Source organism: Phlebotomus papatasi, chromosome 3, assembly GCF_024763615.1.
Source record: "Phlebotomus papatasi isolate M1 chromosome 3, Ppap_2.1, whole genome shotgun sequence".
Classification (NCBI taxonomy): domain Eukaryota; kingdom Metazoa; phylum Arthropoda; class Insecta; order Diptera; family Psychodidae; genus Phlebotomus; species Phlebotomus papatasi.
This window is the reverse complement of record NC_077224.1, coordinates 48,574,491-48,598,594: the sequence shown is the minus strand read 5'-3', so window position 1 is coordinate 48,598,594 and position 24,104 is coordinate 48,574,491. Positions and strand designations below refer to the sequence as shown.

Genomic DNA, 24,104 nt, shown 5'->3' with positions numbered 1-24,104 from the left:
TATTCATGTGTTCTAAAATCTCGTAAACTTTCTTCCACTGCTAAATTTCCTTTTTAAGTTTATCGGTTCAAAACCGATTTGACTCGCTTTGTTAATCACTCAGACTATCGCCCAAAAAAAACTTTAGAATAATAGAATTCAATTTGGGATAAAAATTAGTTATCAGTTCATAACTGGTACGTGAATGATTGGAACCTGTTTAGAATTTCCAACGAATCCAAAGACAACACCATTCTTTTAATAAATAGTGATTGAATATGTCGTTGCAGCTCTTCCGGTGTTCGTCAGAGAATTCTTTTTTTTTTGTCAAATCAAAAGACTTCGAATTTTTGCCAAAACTTTCAACCCTTGGTGTGGGTCTTCTTCAGTGTGTGAATTGCAACCGTTTTCACAATTTTGAAAATCCGTCTTTGACAAAAATACGAATTCCTTTGATTTCAAAAGAACGAATTCTCTGGCGAACTAATTCAAAAGATCGCACAAAATAGTTTTGAAGTAATACAATTGATTTCTGATAAAAATTATTTATTTGTTATGAATCAATTCGTTATCGGTTCGTAACCGATTGGAATCGATTTAGACTTGTCAGAAATTCCAAAGTCTTTTCAACGAGTTCAAATGTGATAACATTCGGTTGAGGAATACGCTCTCTAGAGCTTTGTTTAAACTTTGACCTTAAAAAACCGTTATTAGGAGTGATTCAAGGGTATTTGTGGTTTTGTGTAGTAACAAAATGTCCACCTGTTTAAACTCTAAATCATATCCAATGAATGAAAAATATCGCACAATGCATTTTCGAGAACTCTCGCATAGTATGTTCAAAATCAAAACTTTAAAGAGCTTTTTTTGAACTTTTTTAAAAGCTCTAGAAAGCGTATTTCTCAACAGAATTATGCTATATTTCGGTTCATTGGAATATCCTTGGAATCTCTGATAATCTTGTACCGATTTAAAAATAATAATAAATCAGTATTAAATCGGTTATGACCTGTTAAATATTTTTTACACGAAGTTCAATTATATTAATCCTATGCTAATTTAGGCGATATTTTGTGTGATTTATAAAGCGGTTAAGTTCAGTTTAAACCTGCCCTAAAATACCTTACAAGCAGTTATAAATTTAACTAATATGACCTGTAAAATATACAAACTTAATCGAAAACTGCAATATTTAGGGGAATGTACTCTCCCTTCGACCATACATACCTTCGAATAATGTGAATTTTCTTTAAGTTTTCCTAAAAGACTTATGGCGTCTACACACTAGGTCAATTTATGTCCATATTGAAGAAAATTGCTTATGTTTGTGTACGCCATTAGACATTTTTATTAAATATTAGTTATTTTATTATCAATTATTGATAATTATATGACAATCACAGGGAAATCTCTTAGGAGAACCAAAAGAAATTCACATTATTTGAAGGCATGAACGTTCGAAGGGAGAGTACTTTCCCCTATTCACTTTAAGCTGAAACAGATTATTTCTATCGTAAGATTTTACTTTATGCTATGGTTCTACTTTATACGAAAACCTTTCATAATTAGTAAATTTGAATAATTTTGTACGACAAGGCGTAAAATACCCAAGTGGCATTTGATATCCAAATAATCTATGTCTCAAATGTAACCATCATATTTTCAACGTAATCTTGCTATTTCTAAATAATATAATGTATGAACATAATGGAAACATATTATGTGAAAATTATCTGCTGTCTGTAGTGTATACTAGAAAAATAACTAAAAAATGTATTGAAAATATCCGTTATTTTCTATTAATATAAATGATACATTTTATTTGATAAATTTCAGTTAACGCTGGTATTTTCCTTTAAAATTACGACTAAATGTTTTTGAGTGAAAATGTATAAATCTTTGTCGAAAATATCGAAAGTATAGTTATCTTATATATTCTTGCTGTTATGTTCACATAATGTCGTAAAATTGTATGAACATCATGTTTTGATATATTTCAGTTATATTTTGTTCCGTAAAAAAGTCAAGTTGTTTACAACTTATGTTCTTGATAGGGAGTGTATCCGGTGTTCGCCAGTGGGAAAAGTGGTCACCCTAAGCGGAAAACACTTTTTTGGTCTTGCCCATAGCTTTCGGTCCCAATATGGACCTTCTTCAGTGGTCGACTAGAAGGTCCATATTGGGACCGAAAGATATGGGCCAGACCAAAAAAGTGTTTTCCTCTTAGGGTGACCACTTTTCCCACTGGCGAACACCGGATACACTCCCTATCAAAAAAATCGCGCCAGTTCCCATTATTAGATTAAACTTGTGTTCTTTTTGTATGACGGTGCCAGATTGTCAAATTGAATTGTGTAGATTTCTGTTTAAAGTGCTATATACTTATAATTTAGATAGTTAAAACCTAAGATTTCTTGTCTTCATTTTTACAACATTCCCCTGGTTACTTCAAGTCGGGAATGGAATTTTGTTCACTAATATTGTATCTTCTAACGGAAAACAGCAGTTGTATTATTCTTACATACACAATAAAAGTGCACGAAGCTCTAAAAATCTGATTGAACTGGTGAAGATAACTAATTATTCGTTCTAGAAAAATATTTGAGCAAGACGATAGATATAATATTAGCATTACAAAGTGATTAAGTTTAATTAGTCATAATCGATAGATTTTACCGTACATAATGACGTGATTATGTATAAAATAAAAAATTGTTATAATTTCTGCTGTAAAAATTCCCCATTCATTCGAATAATAACCTCTTATATGCGGTTAGATAGAAGAAATTTGTAAAGTCGTCGCCAACATTTTCGTATAATAGATATCAGACATCTCCACTCATTTATAGCGATAAATGCTCCTTCACTGAGAAAAAAAAGAGGCTGCGATTAACTTTTTTTCGTCATAACTTTAACACATTTTGGTAGTAAAAATATATCAACATTTTTCAATGTTAATTTTACACATTTTAAAGAGTAATATTTACACCGTTTTCGGATCAATATTGCAGGGTAAAATTAACATTCCTCTCTCAGTCAGTGTTGGGTGATTTCTTCAAAACCTCAAGAGTTAAAAACGTTATAAGTACAAAACTTAGGGTAACTAGTATAAAGGTATATCAAACTGTAGTGAGAGAAATTTCCCAAATTTTGTTGATTTCACAAAATTTTTCTCACAGTGTAATCCCCATTCATTCGGTCGTATCACTCTAGGTTGAAAACATTCCCGTCCATGGGCCGCCGTTTCCCGACAAATTGATTGCGATAGTGGCAAGCAAAGGAGTAAGAGATGAACTGACGTCAGTACCATTTCTATCGATTTCTTTCTCACCATTCATCTATTCCATTTTTCCAACACTCAACAACACAATTCCTAAATGGAGCAGCAGCTCAGCGTGAAATGTTGATTCTTGTTAAAAGCATCGCTCCTTTTGCCACTCATTCGCCCCGCGTAAATTTAAAGCGCGATGGTTGGTACTTTCTTTTGTGGGGCCATGGATAAAAACACACGGTAACCACATGCTGAGACATACAACGCAGACTTATAGCCTCTTTCTCTTCAGTGTCAGATGAGTATTTTCATCACTCCAAACCACTTCAATCGATCGGATTAAAGTACTTCTTAATTGAAGAGTTTTCAGCACAAATTCATTACTATACAGAGAGATATGTTGACTCACTTCTTTAAATTGCCATTCAAGTGGAGTCTTTTGTGCCAACTGCCATAGATATTCCAGCAATGAAAATGGGGAAAAAGGAGTTACCAATTTTCATCACAATAGACACATCTTTCACTTTGATAGAGAATGGTTTGGTGGTAAGAGAGGAAAAAAAAGACTTCAATGATCATAAAACTTTATGCTAATGCTCACAATATTCACATCTCAAACGGCGACGCTCCTCAACCTCGAAACGGCTCTATCTGCAAATACGAGTGATGAAAGTTTCAAGGCTTTTTACCAGAATCTTTCGGGAAATTTCAAGGATCACAAATTCTGATGAAAGTTTGATGGGGTTTCTAGTGAAGTTTTCCTGACTAGAATGATGTCAACAATGTTCTAAATTGTTTATTTTTTATGTACTGCTAATAGGAAGAAGAGGTCACACAAAAATCATTCATATTTCTTTTTATAGCTTATGATATAGCATTTTAGTTTATTTAGAGGTTATTCAGATTTGTTTACAACTAATTGATTGCTAAATATTACAAAATTTTCTTTAGCACTCACTTGTTGAATGATTTCCTGCACATTTCACTCAATGGATTCTCTGCTATACACAACATTTCTATGTGGCTTTTCTTCTTACATGTATCGCAATTCTCAATTGCAAGCAAAAATTTCACGGCTACGTTGCAAATTTACCAGTTTTGAAGAAACTTTCAGCACTGACCTATTCATGTTCCCTTTTCTTTGCCACATGCAATCCCTGTGTCTGTTGGGATTTACCACTAAATATTGTTCACATTTCCAGCTACACAATATTGGTTAAAATGTTGGGATAGTGGGTAGTGGGTATCGCGGGAGTGTTAGAAATTTATCTAGTTTCCTCGCCTGCCATTCAAGCTTAGCAGCATTGTGCAGACTTTTCACGCGCAAAAAGTATCTTGTGGTATTTGCCATTTACATTTGCATATCTTTCACTCGTTTTCAATTCTCAGTGGTGGTATCCCTTTTTCGCGGCCGAGTGCAATTCAGCAAAGAGCTCAATTCACCACTAAATTCAATTAATCCTCACTCATTTCTCTGTCAAGTTCAACTCTCCACGTTGTTCAGCAGAATTAAACGATTCATTGATTTCATTTTAATTGTTTCCATAGTTAACTATCGGAACGTGTATAAGTTGCTGGCTTTCATCCTCTTAGTGACGAATTATTGCAATTCAACCATACCAGTGTCAACCCTATCTGGATGACAATTAATTACACCGTTTTATATTCATGATGGCATACGGGGTAATTTAGAGAAGGTACGAAAACGAAAATTACTGGTAGAGACAAATGCCGTAGATACGATTATTCAATGAACCTCAAAATTTTTCTTGGCTCACGGACACCTCATTTGGTGATGGAATGAAAAAAAGAAGCGACAGAAATATTTAGCCAAAGGAGTCAGTCACTGTCAAGAGAATGAATAAAGAGGCAACAATAGAAGACGTGTTATGCATTTGAGAGTAGATGGCACGTTGTCAAATATGTTTCACCAGGAGAAGGGTGTACAAGATACTCTCCAAGATATGAAATTCAGCTATTTATTTTAACCCTCTTCTTCTTCGACTTGTATCTCTCTTATGAGCAATTCGCGATATCACATAAACTCACGTTTGCTGGATGATGCCCTCTATTGATATCACTACCTTAAAATTAGAAGGTGTTCTCCTCACGTCTAGGGCTTTAACTTTGGAATTCGTTTTCAATCAAGGGCAATATCTACAATGATTCCATCTAATGCATTCACTTCTTACTTTATGATGTTCTCCTAGGTTTTCTGGGGAGCTCCCGAACAACGTCCTATACTTTCTCCTGCAATACTCAGAATTTTCTTTCTTTTCTTTTGAACATTACTATGCATTTCTGTATATGATTGTCCTAATGAATTCTTTTACATCTTCTTTTCTTCTTAAAAGATTTTTATTTATTATCCTTAATTTTCTCGGATTTCCAGTAATAATCTTTAGAATTTTTTGTTATTAGTTTAATTTTCCTTTTTTATTCTACCATCTACTATTTTTTAATTCTCTTTGTTTGTCCTATGTCTTTGTACTCTTATTAAATTTTCCATTGTTTTTCTCTATGCTTCCACGAAACTCATACTTCTTTATTAAACTTCATTGCTCATACCTGAATTGCCTAACTTTTTTATTAATTTTCTTACAATCTCACCTACTACAATCCTAATAAAATCCCATATTTTTCAATCGTGCTTAAACTTTAGCAAAAAGTGTTTCACATTCCCTGATCACGAATGTATAAATGGCTAAAAGCTCTCTAGCTAGACCATCTGTCCAGCTGACTGTCTGGTCTTCCGAGCTTTATTAACTCTCAAACTAAGAAAGATATCAACTTTCGGTTTTCGGCAAATGTTATAAGGTAAAGTACCCTCTAGTCGGCCAGTTGAATTATTTAACCAATTTTTTAACGTTTTATAGTCAATTTCTATGAAATTTTCACTGATTTACGTTATATTAATATAATACACCTTCTAATGTTAAATCGGTCAGACCATATTATAACAAATCTAAGTAAATTGAATAAATAGTCGCACTGGCCGAGTTGAGAAACCGGCCGACTACAGGGTACTTTACCTTAATCGGGTGAGAATTGCAGCTTGATGAATTGATTCCCCACCAGGGGATGTCAGTGGCGCAATAGGCAAGACCGTTGGCTCTTTGGCGGTGAGATCTCTGACTCGACTCTCTCAATGTTGTGAGTTCAAGTCCCGCGCGGTGCAAAGATCTGTATGTCTGTTTTAGACAATTTTCACATGTAATAATAACGTAATATAATGCACCGCCTCGCCCAACAACTCCGGGAACATAGAAGAAGCATCTACACTAACAGAAAGTCAATGTCATATCCACTACGGGATATGACATTGTAAAATGATTACCTTGTAATACAAATATCTCTACACGATTAATAATACCCCCACAGTTTTTCATTTTAAAGACCATTCTTTGTTTGCTCACTGGTCCCAATCAATGGCATGATTAGGGCTCAAATTTTAGTATTTATCGTAGATAAACGGGGTTTAAGTGTACACAAAATTCAAAATACCGAGTATTCGGTTCTAAATTGATCGAATTGTAAGACTACGAATGCAAATTAAAAACATTACAAAATACTAAAACTTTCTAGAACATTTGAACTTTGTATAACCAACGCTGGGGGCGCAGTAATCGTAAAAAAGCAATTTCTAGGGGAAACTGGAGTACCATCGAACACGGGGTAGCACCGAATATTGCGTTTTTTGAATTAGGTATTACACTTCAAAGGACAAAACTTATATAATTTTATAGATACTATAGGAGGGATGGTTGTCCATGACGAAATTGTTGACATAGATAGCCCAAGTAGTGTAGAAATGAAAATTAATGTTCGGTGTTATACAATGTTTGGTATATTTCATAACCTCTCATAAGTTGACTTTTGTTTAACTGATTTTGATGATTGCTTTAGGTAGTACGGGATATTTTTGTATTTGTATACATTTTGTCTCTTTACGCTAGCTGACCGATTTTGTCGTTTTAGTGCAGAAAATGATTGCTTCCTTGTCTGTAATCCGACTTTTACTCGACCACTACACATCAAATAAGATTGGTTAAAATGAAAAATCTCATTAATTCGCAAAATTTATTAATTGTCTGACATAATTGAGGTTCTTTACAGAGAATTCCGCTTTCAACAGACTTTTCCGCTTCACTGGAAAGGTCTTTGGAATACTTTACGGAAACGCCGTAATGTATGCGAAACATTTTTTAGGCAATTAATATCAATTTTTTTCAATTGTTTTTCACTTAAGCCGGAACTCCCTGTATATGAATACTGGCTAAAGGCGTTTTGGTTAGAAACGAGTTCAAAAACCAATGAACTGAATTAAATCGGCTCTAGAGTAATCAATAAGGTCAAGTTCTTCGATAAAATTACAAAGAATGTTCTAGTCTTCATTTAATCCATATTATAATCTTGTTGTGAGTTCATTCAAATTCTATAGATATTGTTGCGAATCTGCTTTAAGGCATACTCTACGTATTGAATGCAGCACGGCACACTTCAGGGGATCAATGCCATGCATTGTTGAAATTTAAATTTACCTCTATACTTCATGTGAGCAACACATACTCGCAACGAAGTTAGTCGAGTATATGTTCTTATAAGTTAAGTTTGAACTTGGGTTTATTTTCCGCGCTCGAGTAATCGAGAACAGTGCTACAGCTATCGTATTTACGCAACTGTCCATCTACTCCGAAGCCCAGATTCTCTCCTTCGTTCGCTTTCAGACTGCATGAGATTTCCGTGAATATTTGCTGTCATAGTGACATAAATAAAATGTTGAATTTAACTTCCTCTCTGTTTTCATAATCTCCGGCCAAATTTGCAGTAATATTTAGACATATTTTGCTATATCGAAAAAGAAAAGGCAAAAAACAAATGAGCAATAAAAAATTCAAAATATGAAGTAAAAAAAAAAATAAAAATGAGCAGTAAAATATGTATCTAATTATGCTCAGTAAAAAACTTAAATCTTTACAAAATTGGATCTCATTTATATATTTAACATTTAAAATTGTTCCATATGGATTGAAAAGCCCTTTATATTCCCTTTTCCGAAATGTCGACGATAATATCACTGTTTCAAAATTTTCTGTTTTACTGCTCAATTTTAACTTTTTACTGCTCATTTATACAATGCCAAGAGAAAATAGTTCACTTCTCATTCTGTGAATATAAAACTATTTTTCCCTTAAATTTGCTCAACCTTCCCTAAATTTAATTTTATGTTTAGCATTACGGAATAATGTCACACAAGGTACCCTTAATTTCACTTAACGACATTTAAATACTTTTGCCTATCAAAAATTAGGCCACGTCTAATAAGTGTTAAATGATATACAAAATTACCTTGACTTTCAAAGAATAGTTTTCAAATCTTAAATATTTTTATGGACTTTATAGTTCTGCATTCTTTAATATTGTATACCATACCTACATATATTCCAAAATATTAAAAATAAATTGAGAAGATTTTAATTTTTAATTAACTCTGTCTAAAACGTTTCTGTATTAAGGAATTTTAACCTTCAGAATGTTAAGTCCCTTTGTTCACTATAGATCTATTCTATAGTAGGTTTATTCGTAATTTTAGGTGTTTAAAAGAACACATAAATGTTGTTGACTCCAACGCCCATGGAGTTTGCTAGCGTGAAGAGATACGAGAAGAAATAAGAAGTTAATTATTATGACTAAAAGTTTTAACTATAAAGTTTTGCGGCTTTGTGAAATTCTCCGCTCATTCCTTCATAGTCTTTCGGATTCGTACAGTGGGAGTTAATTAGTTGCGAGAGTCAGTGATTGGGGATGGGATTCTTCTGGCAAAACTATTCCAGTTTATTTTCAGTGGGTGAAAATTTATCAAGTGAGTGTTGCGAAGAGACGCTGCAAAGGAGTTGTTGACCATCGTGAGATGGTAACACCCTCTCATTTCCGTTTCCTAGTGCATACGGCAAAAAGTCAAGGAATATTAATCACAAACTTCTCGTTGTACGAAGTGTAATCCGGGGGATTTGATGGGGAAATATGGATGGAGAGAGAATACCAGTAGAAATTATATTCTATCTCGTAATTCATCTCAAATCTCAAGCCAAAGAGCTTCCGGAGATGGGTGGTAGAATGGTTAAATTAAAGATACATATACACATATGGTACATATGTATACTTTTACGACATTAATCAATCGAATGATTTCTTATCTTGTTTAGCTCTATAAATATCTATAAAATAGATATAAATTGAAATAACACAGTGAAGAGCTTTTTGGGGAGAAAATGAGGAAGCTCAAAAGCTTGAATGATGTGAACCACATATGGAAGATAAAATCGTTTGTTATTTAGCTTCCCAAGGAGCTGATTTTTCATTTACGACTATAACATCGTAAATGTTGAAAATACTGTCGTAAGCAAAATTTTGTCACCGGAAAGGGGCTGTAAATACAATCTGAGTGTGAAAATTACACAAGATGTCATTCTCTGTCTGAAGATTATACAGTACATGTACAACACAAAAATAGAGACACCCCCCCCCTCTTCAAAATCAGTTTTGTGATTTTTTTTTTTTCCTATTCACTGAGAAAAAGTCTTGTTTTTACTAACGGTAAGACTATCACTTTGAATAAACAATGAGATTTAGTTATAAAAGTGGAATAAAATGAATTACTGCAATTTTCCTAAATAAAAAAAGTACTTCAATAAAAAGATACGTAGGTTATAGTTATACATCTAGATTCATCTCGAAAATATTCATATGGTTTATAGAATGCTTCAAACATTGAGTAGTCAGAACGACTAAAACTTTATCATGTAAAAAGTAAAATATAAATTTTAAATTCAAAATCAAAGATATAAGCATTAAATTTACTGAATTGCAAAAAGCGAAAACAAATAAACTTAGGAGAATGGTTTTAGGCTCCGCACACACTCTACCTTCGAACACTTAATATTTTACTGCTCGAACTTAAAGAGAGATATCGACTTTCGGTCTTCGACGACCCCCCATAAGTTAACATTATCTAGGACATCTTCGAATACTGTATCTGACGTAATTGTATATTCTCTTCAGTTTCTTGTGATGTTCGTCAGAGGATTGTCTTCTCAAACCAAAAAGACTAAATTTTACTCCAAAGCTTTCAATCCTCGGTATGGGTCTTCCTCAGTGGGTCAATTACAATCTTTTACAAATCATTCAAAAGATTGTAATTGACCCACTGAGGAACACCCATACCGAGGGTTGAAAGCTTTGGAGAAAAATTTGTCTTTTTGGTTTGCTAAGAAGACAATCCTCTGACGAACACCGGAAGAAACTGAAGAGATTATCTAGGATATGCTTTTTTTCTTTAACCTCCCACCTTCTCCTAACCTCCAAAACCATGTGTTTTGGTTTCCTTCAATTGCATTGAATTGAATTGAATATTTCGTCCTTGGACACCTATGTTCGAAAACTATTTTGATATCGAATTCTCGAAGATCAAATTTATCCCCTTTGGATGCTCTATTTTTCAATGGATTTGCTTAAATTTGGATTTCTTTTTGAAAGATATTGAAATTTCCAACCTGACTACATCGGACTTAATCGGTCACGACACGGTATAGTACCTGTAATTGATGCAACTTTCTTAAATAATTTTCAAAAATATTTTTTATTTGTTCGAATGTTTGTGACACGGCTAGAGGCTAAACAGTACGAGATATCGACTTTCGGTCTTCGACGACCCTCCCCATAAGCCAACATTATCTAGGACAGTCTTTTTTTCATTTTACTTTATTTGAATTGCAATTTTATTAGGATAAATGTCTATTTAATGAACTTGTTCAGTTTTGTGTAACTCGTCGGTTTAAATGTTCGAATTTCCAATGGATTTTTAGGTAAGTTTCTCTGATATACAGTGCCCGCTTTGTAATTCGAATGATTGAGAGATAATATGACAGATGTCCGCTTCGTAGTCCGGATGGATTTTTTGAATTTATTCAACATCTTGAAAATATAATACAAGATTCTTTTGTAGAATTAGTATAGAACTTTTAAAAAAGATTAAAAAGACATAATTAGAAAATTCTATGCTATTATACTTCATTTATTAAGCAAAACTTCGCAAGACAATTCATTTTCATTGGTGAACAGACATGCATACATAACCTCAAAATTATTTTATATGTAACCATTGCGAACTCGTCCGAATTACGCCGATCCGGTTTAGAGAGCGGGCACTGTACCTTCGAATCGGTAAAAGAAAATCCTGAACCGGAGAAAGCTCTCAAATCGGGAAGGTTATTACTGAACGAGAGGAATCGGTCACGAATCGGTATAGTACCCGTAAATGATTTACTTTTCTCGGATTTACTTTTTATCTGTTCGTATGCTTGTTACTCATACTAAAATATTCTGAAACCTATTTTTCTTAAGCAATTTCTTATTTCGGAATGGTTTTTTTTTTAAATTCATCTATCAATCAGTAAAACCGTATTAGACATTAAATTGCATTAAGTAACAAATTTCCGTGGAAAGTTAAGGTTTCTCACTTACTGAAAATATGTTTTTACTAAATATTTCAGTTTTCTGAAAATTTTTATTAGTTTTTTTAATACCTTGTAAATATATATATATATTTACATTTGAAATATGAACTTTACTGGTAGGACTTTGATCTTTCTATATGGATATTTTATCATGAAAGCACAATAAATTAAAGCCGAGATTAATTGCCATAAGAAAGATAATATTTTCGCAAAAATGTCAAATAAAATTGCCCATAAGCAACATTGTAATATGAATAACTTTTATTGCTCGAACTCAATGAAAGAGCGGAATATTATTGCTTCCATCTAGTCAGTTTCGTTTAAGTATTCGGTTGATTTTTTTCTGATTTATTCGTGTCATTTTCTTCTGTTATTTATACATAGTACCAAAAAATAACAGTCTTAAGGAAACTTTTCAATAAATTGTGCGAAGAGAACGGCTTAAATCCTTAAGGTTAATAATTAAAAAAATTTCACAATTTCTGATTTATTTACATTATTATATAGTGACCAAATTTTATTTTTCTGGCCTTTTTTACTAAAATATTGTCCAATCTGATGCAACCGGAAAGTAATGGCTAGAGTTACCTAGGGTAAATGTGCCAAATTTCGGCATAGTTGCATGCAAGCGCCAAGGTCTCAAGTTTTAAATGCAATATTATATAATACAAATTGAATATTTTTATTACTTCTTCTTAAAGAGTGATGCTTGGAACCTTGTAGACAGTTTATCGTGTATATTTACTCTAAAATCATTCTTAATACATTTTAAAATAAATAAAAATGTTGACATAGCTTTGGTGCCTTATTTCGGCCACCTTCATTCTCATAGTTCCTTGCCCATTGGGAATTCTTCAGATGTCTTTTTCACGTCATCTTGTTTGTCGAAGCTATTTTTTTGTTATTATCTTGCATTGTATAATCTCTGGAGTATGTAAAAACCAAAGATTCATGAAAATTCGAGGAACAAAAAAGGTGGCCGGAATTGCAAGCTGGCTGGAATTTGGCACACTTACCCTATGCCTCTGTACTTCGAAGAAGCGATATATATTCTAAGCTTTTAAAGCTCTCTTCTTGGAATTTACTTGGTAAAATTCCTTCGAAGGTCGGTAATACTCAATAAACTCTTCCGTTTCCAGCAGATGCTGGGAGAAAAAAAGGCATCCGTTAATCAATTTGCAAAATTCAATTCTTTGGTGGTGTCAAGGAGCTTTTTCCCCTTCGATCGACACAGTGAATATCCTTCAGCCAGAGCCATTCGCATGACAAAAAGCACAGTGACAAACAAAGAAAGTTCCTCGTCACAGAAAATTGTTGTGAACGTCACACGTCAGGGCGGGAAGATTACATTATTTTGTGTTGTGGCAGGGCATAAGAAATGCTATAGGGAAGTGAAAGAAGGGCAAACACTTTGAGAAAAAAAGTGTTTGTGCCCGCCTTAGAGTTTCTCCCTCGAACTGACAAAAAGGCATTCTTCGGCTGTAAGAAGTGGGTACTTGAGGAAAAAAATGTGTTATCTATCGCCTACGGTGGTAGAACTTCTCTCAACACAACATGTCTGTTATCCCGGAACACTCATTCTTTGGGGCAAAAGCATTTAGTGTTGGCCTGGTGATGGAGGAGGGAATCTCAAAGATGTGTGAAATGCCACACATTTAAGCCACAAATATATTGTGTGCAATTTTTTCTTATTGTTGCCAATCCTCTCTTCCTAACTACATTCAATCAAATATCCCATTCTTGTATCCGAGATATTTCATTCCCCCAAATTATGTTGTATGTTGCGGAGGGTGCCCAAGCTCTTACTTTAATGCTACAGAAAATAGTGACTTATTCAGGTATGTATGGTACTCTTGGATTTGACTGAAATTGACATGTCGTCTTTGAACTTTCTCAGAACAAAGTAATTTCTTTAACATATTTCGTAACAAAAGCTTTCAGTCTCTTTCAACTGAAGAATTTTTCATGTAGATTTCGGTATTCCTTTGTAAAATCCTACATTTAGTTCAAATTTGCTTTAAAACATGCCATAAAATAGTACAAAGAGAAGAATTGTAATCTTTAAAAAGGAGAATAAATCAACAATCCCAAGTAACGTTTGACAGGAATTGACATTCTGTCTTACGCGTATGTACGTACTGTAGAACTCATACGGAGTTCTCTCTGGCAGTTGTAAGAGTCACATTACACTGAGAAAAAAAGAGGGTGTGATTAACTTTTTTTCCTCATAACTTTAGCACTTTTTAGGTGTAAAAATTAACATGAAAAAGGGTAACTTTAACCCCCAATACACCTAAAAAGGGTAATATTTACATCGATTTTGGATCAATACTGCGGGGTAAAATTAACATTTCCGGAATGTTATTTTAACTTTTTCGGATTTCTCTCAGTGTTACTAAAAGTTGGAAATAATGTTTTCATTCAGTAATAACCTTTCGTAGAGACAAAGCCACTCCAAATCCAAGCCAAACTTGTCCGAAAATCTACCGGAAGCCTAAAGTGCAAGTTCACGTACTCGCCGCTTTAGCGCTAATTGTTGTGCAATTTTGAATTTCGGTTTTCTTAAAACTTCAATCGTCAAAAACCTCAAAAACAGTTTTGTGAATTTCAGAATGCCACACCGTTTTAATTTCAGTTTCATTAAAAATAAATGTTCTTTTGATGAACTTGCTCACTTTTGTGCAACTCGTCGATTTGTTCGAACATCCAACGGGCTTTTAGGTAAGTTCACCCTGATAATACCTTCGAATTGGTACAGAAAAACCTCAACCTTAGAGAGCTCTCAAATCGGGAAGGTTATTACTGAACGAGAGGAATATGTCCAATGTATCAGTTATTATTTCTTAATTTTCCATGTGAATGACTCTGAGATTTCTAATGTTGTTTAGCGTTGTTAAATTACAAATAAAATTTCTAAAGTTGTATTTGTTTTCAGCATAAAAGGAATATTGAAATTAATTAATGAAGTACGCATGAATAATGTATTTACATAAAGAGTCTAATGCCCAACGCACAATAAGTTTTGTTTAGTTAACATATTTTTGACATTTCAATGAGAGTGAGTGAGATAGAGATCTAGTCATCTCGCTTACTCCCATAGGAAATTTTGAAAACATATTTACAAACAAAAGTTATTGTGCGCTGGTCATAAATCGTCTAAATCAGTCAGATATTTAAACATTTGGAGATTTAGAAACAAGGTACTTTCTCGTGAAAACATATTTCTGGATGCGTCAGTCGTTTCACAACCCTAGATAAATGTGATAAAAATTTTTTCGAATATTACTGTTGCATTACGCAAAAGTTGACTAAATAAAATTAAAAATAATAAGTAGGGGATGCGAATGGTTAATATAAAACACTGCAATTGGCTTCTTAATGAAGAGTACGTACGTCGATTTCGTGTTAATACGGCAGAGAAACGGGTCAACTGCACTATGCAATGTTCAATTTTTAGCGCAACTTTTTCTTACAGAAAAGGATCAGCTTTTCAGTATCCTTGTCAGTATCGCTTTATTACGCAAAGTCAGGGTAATTTTCGATATCCTATTTGAAGATTTCAACTCAGAGTAGATTTTATCATTATCTTCTTCCACAAACGCGTCACTTATTGATCTATAATTTGGTGCTTGGAATAGCAAAGTTATTTAAAATAATAAATTTATGTAGGGGGAGGTGGGGCTACTTTGCGTTGTGGGTATACATTGATATATGATTTTTTCGACTATTTCTAAATGAAGTTGGTCATTACAATTATTTTATTTAAATCCACAATTGTTTTGCCTATCTGAATTGCAATACGTTAAAACCCAGCTTCCTTTAGAAATATGTGAAAAAATCGTATAACAATGTAGGCTCACAGCTCAAAGTAGCCCCACCTCCCCCTAGAACTGTTTTAATCATAGAAGATTGTTATTTCTTCCTATGTCTTTGTTAGATTATGATTCGAATCATACGCAGAAGTTCTCGTACTGATTCGTAGCATATGACAAAAATTCTCATACTTTTCAGTTGTTTGGGTTACATATAAACAAACGAATAACTCAATAAAAGTAATGGTTTATAATTTTGCAGGCTATCAGTACTTAATCACTTGATTAATCTCTGCCTAGAAATAATGCTCTAGTAACACATTTAGTACTTATTAAGTACTTAATAAGTTCTTAACTCAGTGACTTAATTTTAAGGAGTTGTTAAACATTTAACTGCTTAAAAAATTAGACAAACGTCAGTACTTTATAGTGAGTAGTGAAATTAATATAGTATGACTCAGCCTTAGCATTAAGTACTTAATTAAGGTCCTTGTTAAAGTCTTTAATTATGTAGTTGGTATTAAATACATGAAAATTATTTTCAATAAATACTAAATTAAGGACGTTTTAAGCAGTTAGTTTATTGCATATAAAACATATATTTTTAATGTTGCTGAATTGATTGACCTTCTTCGAATCAAGTATATTTCAAGGTCATTAGCTTATTAGTAATGAAGTGTTTCACAATATTTCTAAACGAATTGTATCGTTCTAACTCTGAATGAGTGCTCCATGAGACTCCGTCTTTCTCTTCGAACAATAAGCAACTCAGAAGACTTCTCCCATGCCTTACAAACTCTTCAATACTTCCCTCACTTTGCAATGTAAGCACTAGGAGACATGAGATTTTCGTCTGAGGCGGTTTTTATCGCTATCCTCGGTTTAGGTTTACACTCCATGGAAGAAAAAAAATATATATAGCTAGGGGAATGCTATGTAATTGAATGTACGAGCCTAGCACAATATAAAAAGAATAAGGTACCCAATACTTTTGTGGTATACTATTCTTTTATACTAATGGAAATTTTATTGGAGTTACACGCACAACATTTTTCCACTTAAATGGTTCTCCATCACTGTTACCAATTTTTACGATGAAGAACATTTTGTTGAGCAACGGGTGTCTCGGGGAATTTCTGGCTAGAATTTACTTTTTTGTTTTGGTTTTTCTTTTTATCCCAATACCCCACCCTTGAAAAAGACGCCCCAACAGTCTGATACTCTTCGATGGATGGACGTTATTCCATTACATTTGCTGGCCCGACACAGAAATACAATAATATAGTCACAATGAAAGTGACAAATTTTATTCTCAAATAATTTACACGTAATACCATTAAATGTACAAATTCGTGCCAAAAAGACATACACATTCGCTGAAAAGATTATCTTTGAGTGCGCTGTCGCATTTTATAATTTATTTCTTTTTTGATGATAATTAAATCGGATGCTGTGGAGCTCAGTCTTTTCTTTTATTGTTAGCAAAATGTACCGGATGGTACAACAAAGGCATTTCCACAGATGAGGAAAAAATAAAATGCCATAAGGGAAGTAAAATGGATAAATTAGAAAATTTATTTTCCTTTTTTATCGTTTCAAAAGACCATTATTCACCAAAAATTTAAGCCACATCCGTGTTTTTTGAAAGAAATTAAGTGAAAACGGAGGATTTAGTCTCTATGGCATTTTCTTCTATAGAAATGAGAATTTCCAATGAAGTTACAGTGAAAAGGGATAATGCGCTGATCCTCCTTTTAAATAATGGGTATCATTAACTTTCTTTCCCTCAAGAGGTCAACGGTATAAAAAGATTTTGATGTGATTCAATTCAAAAAGGATTATAGAACAGAAGTTGTTCTTATATTCTCCTCATTGTACTGAGGTTTGGTCAAAACCGTCACTTAATATCTTAAGTTGTACATCAATTTTTTTTCTTATACAGATTCGAACACCATGAATTTTATTGCATTTTATTTAATTTAGTTTAATTAAAAAAGACATGGCAAAACGTTCCAGCTTTGCGGAATGCTCGATTTCACGAGATAGAACTCTACGTGAATTAGTTTTTTGAATGGTCTTTCAGTACTTGTCTACTAACGATCAAATTCATAAATCACAAAAGCATTTCAAAATCAAAAATTATGGCTCCGGCACACCTTTTAGATCAGGAAAATTTCATGAAGTCGAAATTCGAAACCCTTTCTTTCTCACATATTTTGCATATGACTATCTCATTCTTTCACATATCAAATTCGTTTGAGCTAAATTGAATTTGGAGTGATGTTTAACTGATGTTTAACAGAAGAAGAGTGCGAGAGAATGAGGTAGACATATGCAAAACATGTTAGAAAGAAAGGAATCCGAATTTCGACTTCATGAACTTTTCCTGACCTAAAATGTGTGCTGGAGCCATTAGTAAAGAAATGATCATTCTAAAATGTTCTGGCATGAGAAAAAATGTAAATACGAAAAAGATAAGTCATATGCGAGTAATTAACTGATTTCAAGACCTTTCCAAAGAATCCAAATGTAACCAAATCGGTTTAAAAATAGGCCCTCTAAAGTAGTTAAACTTTTTCCTTTTAAAATTCATGATGGCGATTTTTTAGGTCATAGGCAAGCATGTGGCAAGTTAATTTAAAAATTGATCTGGGACTCAACTCACAGTGCTCCAAGGAAAAAATTTATTTAAACAAAAATTTAGTATATTTATCCCTTCATACGGAAAGGTATCTTATAATACGGAAAAACTTCTCACTTTTCTGTTATTTAGTATAACGGTCGCGAGTGCAAAAAAAATCCCATATAAATTTAAATCGAAGTATGAGAAAGTGGCTTCAAATTTCAGGCAACTTGCCAGGGGCGTGGTCATAGGTATGTGAAGACGTTCGCCTGGAGTACCCCTAAAACGTATCCAAAAATAAGAGAAATCGTAGGAGCCGTTTTCGAAAAAAAAAAACAAAATAAAACATGGTTTTGGAGGGGTTGGACGAGGGGTAGGGGGAAAACATAATTATGATCCTTGGGCCGACTTATAGGGGCGTTTCACCGAAGACCGGAAATTCGTATCTCTTACCGTTTGGCCTCTAGTTGGGTTACAAGTTTACGGACAGAAAAAAAGAATAATTAATAAAGATAGGTCATTTGCGGGTTCTTAACAGATTCTTTACGGATTGTGACCGCGCAGTCGGGTTGGAAATTTCAAGACCTTTCTGAAAAATCCAAATTTATTCAAATCGGTTGAACAACAGACTCATCAGAAGTAGTAAAAACTTTTCCTTCAAAAATTTAAGATGGCGTATTTTTAGGTCACATGTATCCTTGGACGAAATGTTCACCTCGAGCACCTTCAAAACATTTCCAAAAATAAAAGAAATCGTAGGAGCCGTTTTTTAAATAAACCAAAAAGAATGGTTCTGTTTTACAGGGGTCACTGAAGACCGGAAAGTGATATCTGTTACCGTTCAAGCTTCGGAACGGTGACAAGTTAAAGAAAAGCACGACTATATAACGGCTCTATTTGAGTTCGAGCAGTGAAATTACCTTTTTGTATAATTTAATTACCAAAAATAGAGTATTTTGTTGATAATTTCGTTTTTTTACAGATCATCTGAGGTTTTTACAGATTTAAAATACTTTGAAATTAAAAAAAAAATGAAATTGAAAATAATATTTGTTTTCTTAAAATGGTTTTAAAAAGACCAAGATTAAATTAAAATTTCGTATTGATTTAAATATCCAAAAAGCGTAAAATAGTCGTACAATACAGATTGATAGAAGTTTTTTGCTCTTTGCTATTTATAGATTTTTTCACAGTTTTACGATTCTAATAAAAATAAATCGTAAAAAATCTTTTGTGTAACGTTTCAATCGAGCAAAAACCTTTGTTACACATAGCTGGTCCTTCAGCGAAAACATATCTTTTTGAGAACAATGAACAAATCTCTCTGATATTTTCATTCAAATTGAATTACTTATATAAAAGAAAGGATATAATAATATTTCATTTTCGTTTAATATTAAAAAGCTCACTGTGTGTATGATGAAAATGAAAATTTTATGCTTCTTCCGGCATTAAAAAGTTAACCTTGTGAGAGAAGAGTTCATGTGCATGGTGTTAGAGTGGAAGAAACGTTTAGGTCTTCTTTTCATGGGAATTGTGCCGTGATCTTTATGATGTGTATATTAAGTGTAGCATGAGAAAAAAAGCTAAGAAGTTTAGCCAAGAATATAGCATTAATTCTGTGGCAGAAAGCTCTAAAATCATCGTCATTCGCTGTCATGATGAAGTGAGACATTGATCGCGAGAGACGAAATGAGAACACGAGCTTGAGAGATAAAGTGTCTGCAGATTAAGAATGAAAGCTCTCCCATCCATCAAAAATTGAAAGCTCACCAAGTGAGACAAAAAAGTTTCATGCAACGCACATTGTCAGATTATTTATTATTCATCTTCCGAAAAAATTTCATGTGATTCATGGGGCAATGGAAGGGAAATTAATTACTCACAGTGATATTTACAAGTTGAAGAAATTTTTCACAAAATGTCAATTTCTCACTGAAGAAGGATAAAAACTTTTTGACAAGTTTCGATTTTGAGTTAAGTGTCCAGAGAAATGAAATATTGCAGTCATATTTTAGACGGCATTCTTGTCACTAACTTCTCAAGTGCCATTTACTTTGTTTATTCTTTTACCCACGTTAAATACACTTCTTTGTACACTTAGTATTTCAATCCCACTAACTTATTTAAAACTTTGCAGCATATTACTAAATTGCCATGAATTTCATTTAATTCTTATTTCTTTCTTAAACTCTCAGAGTCGCAAAGTTGAAAATTTTCTCATAAATTGAGCATAAAAGAAAGTTTCAAAGGATTATTCAAAGCGATGTGTTTAAAAATTGCACCTTTTTCTTATAAAAGGGGTAGTAAATCGTCCTATATATTTTTCGAAATGTTCAAACTCGAATCACTTCACACTTACGAATTCACAATTAACGCGGCTATAAGATCCTTTTTCAGCTGTAGAGTCTTTTCGGCAGCACAGCCTTTCGCCGAAAGTCGTTCTATGGATTTATAAAACTGTCATGAGACCGGTAGTCTCATATGGAGCCGTGATTTGGTCGCCAAGAGTCGAATTTTAAAATTCGGCGCGGGCACTACAGCGGCTCCAGAAACTTGCATGTCAGGCAGGTACAAGAGTTGCCAGAATAGCCCTAACGGCTGCTTTAGGGGTAATGCTGAGCCTGCCACCACTTCCGCTCTTTATTAAGACGGAAGCGAGCTTGGCTGCTTTGAGGTTATGCGCGGCATAAACTTGGAGGATCGGGTGCCATTCGGCGAGACATCTATTCTGCTGTTTCAGGACAAAATTGTCCTTCCGGTCAGCGTCGGTGAGGTGGTTTAATCCAAAATTAAAACACTCAAGGTTCCAGAGCTTTCGACACTATATTGTGTCTTTTTTCAGTGGTTCTTGGTTAGTCTATTATCTTAAATACTGTCACTATTTTTGTCTAAATTGGTCTAAATTTGGTTAAACTTTGACTTACCTCTCTTCTAAATCTAAATCTACGGATTCACAACCGATTTTAACCGATTTATACATGACTTGAGGTTACGTGGGTCACTTAAACTACACAGTAAAAAAATTTACAACCACTACGATTGGTAATTTTTGCACGAGCGCTATGGTTGTAAATTTTGTGTATTGGCAATGTTGTGTATTGGCAAGGTTGTGTATTTTCAATTTTATAAAATGGCTTCCTGTCTATAATTTTGATTGTAGAGCAATTTTGTTCGGTTTATTTGTATTATCTGTGATATGTCTCGGTATTAAACTAAGAAAAAAAAGAAAAAAAGAATAAAAAAAGGAAAAAAAAAATAAGAGAGTGTCTGAGACTTGAACCCATAATCTTTGCGTTGATGGTCTTGTGTTTTCTGCCTGCGCTACCGACTTGCTTACTTCTCTTCAGCAAATGTCCAAGAGTTGCATCGTCAATTTTTCTAATATACATGACGCTTCCTCTGTTTTCTGTTATTACATAATTATTCCTCATTTTTCACGACTGAGGCACATTTTAAGAACCCAATGAATGATTCCAGAAGACAATTAGGCAGTTAAAAATTCAAAAATTGTCTGAAATCTTAGAAAAATTGCAATAGTAAACAATGAAGTTTTGACAGTTCTCACACAACTTTTCCCATACACAAATTTCATTACACAATACATAATTTTACTAGCATTATGTTAGTATCGTACCACCAATATGATAGTAATTTTACAATTTACAACCATAGTGCTTGTGAATTTACACAACTTTTCCCATACACAACTTTATTTCTCACACAATTTTTTACTGTGTAGAAAAAACTGCATATTTCCTTGGCATCTATTTTATACTAAAAATATTTCAAGGGATTGATAACTGTACCGTTCATGGTTCACTCATGGCATCCACACTACGGGGAAGGCACTCCTGGGCGGTCTACACATGGACTTAGCGGATTCTTCCACCACGGAATGCAACAGCAATATAACATGATTACATTGTAACAAAGTATTCCGATACGATTAATAATAATGGTTCACTCGAGTGCCGATCTGCCGATCTTTTGTAAAAATTAGACCGGTTTGTTGATTTAGCACGGATTTGTCGAACTCGTGTCTGTCGATCTTGTGCCAGTTTGTTGATTCGGCAGAATATCCGCATAATTTCTACAGAATTTCTCATGATTTACAAAATTGCACGGAAAACCTGCGGAAATTCCGTGGAAGTTTGCTGGAGATTTCGCGGAAATTCCATGGAAATTTCGTGGAAATTCCACGGACTTTTCTTTTACTTTTTTTTTCAAAAATTCAGATGGCTTTTAGAAAATTAAACTTAATTGCATAATCAAAAATCGAGTAAGGTGCTCTGTAGTTGGCAGAAAATTATTTACCCATTTTTTAACGTTTTATATAGACATTTTCTATGAAATTTACATTGTTTGTCATCTCAAGGGACTTGAAGTTTGATTAAAATTCCAAACAAGTTGAGTTACAAACCCCTTGAGAGTAATTCTGATTTGGTAAAACATGGCATAAAAAAGAGTCTGCCATTGAGAATTTGGATGCTAAAGTTGTAAAAGGAAAAAAATGTGTGAAGAAATGAGAAGGGATAACTTGGTGATAATTTCCCAAGAAAAAAGGGATACATAGAGTTCTTACTCATGTTTCTTATCCACAGAAAAATCATTTTATGGCTGATTGAATATTCTTACGCCAAGTGTTGTAAAAAAAAAGTTCTCTTCTTATGTTCTGATACTTTTGTAGTGTTAGTTGAGGAATTTATTCTTTATTGCCTGATTTGCACATTATTTTGTGACATTGTTTTGCATACCATTTGTTGAGGAATAATATAAAGTGTAACTACAATTTCTTTTTCTCTCCCATCACCCATGAAACACTGGAAAATTGTTGCATTTGTATGTAGCAATTTTCCCAGACTTCATGGTTATTATCGTTGTCCTCCTTTTTGTTGAAAAGAAAGATGCACACACATTTCCACTCTTGGCTTTCTATATAAAACGTGAATATTCCAACTTGCATACACATATTTTATATCCACTGTGCAGGAGAATGCGAGAAAGGACATTGTCCCACGTATATATATATATGTCATGTTATATCTGAAAAGCTGCAAAGTGGTAGAGGAGATATTGCACAATTTTCTCTTCGGCACTATCATTGAGTTACGTCAAGATCAAATGACTCCTTGTGCTATATGAATCAGCAAATGTCGTACAATATTGTACCTTTCTCATATAAAAAGATTTGAGAGATTTTCAATTTTCAGCAAATTTGAGGAAGTGCAATGAACACTATCCGCATTAATTTTCATCTATCTTAGGTACTTCGGGATTTTGAACAAATGCTAAATCCCCCAATTAATGCACATAATACTCTATGAACATAAGCTGGATGTCAGATAAAAGTTCAGGGTGATTTCACCTTTACACGACACTCTTGTATTACTGAGAAATTTCAGTGTTCCATCCTCAACTCATTGCAATGTTCCAAAGTCATCTGAAAAGTTCCTATCCAACAGTGTAATTATCCTACAGAATAGTATCAAATAAGTTGTAGCAATATGTATTCATATCATAACAATACTGCGAAAAGCTTAAATTATTTTATTTCAAAAACAACTGTTTAAAGAATAAAAAGGAGTGACTTTAAATTAAAGTAATTTGAAGTTAAAATAATTTTATTAGTCAGGCAGAAGATATGATAAACTTAAAAATTAAAGTAAAATATATTAAGAGTGTTTAGATTTAAAGCTCTATATTCAGAGACTGAATACACTTCCTTATTTAAAGGTTTAAAATCCCAACATAACCAACTTCAAAATTAAAGACAACTTGATAACATTCAACCCATTCAATATTGTAATTTTACTTTGGATAAATTTTAATTTATTAGTCAATCATGGAGATTGATTAGTGTCGATTAGTCGAACCTGAAAACTGATCGATATTGATCAGGC

General features: G+C 33.4%; 1 protein-coding gene across 3 annotated transcripts in view; it reads left to right on the top strand.

The window, feature by feature from the left end:
* LOC129808050 (lutropin-choriogonadotropic hormone receptor) overlaps positions 1–24,104 on the top strand; it is a 121,061-nt gene that overhangs the window by 45,694 nt on the left and 51,263 nt on the right. The gene's annotated exons all lie outside the window — the stretch shown is intronic.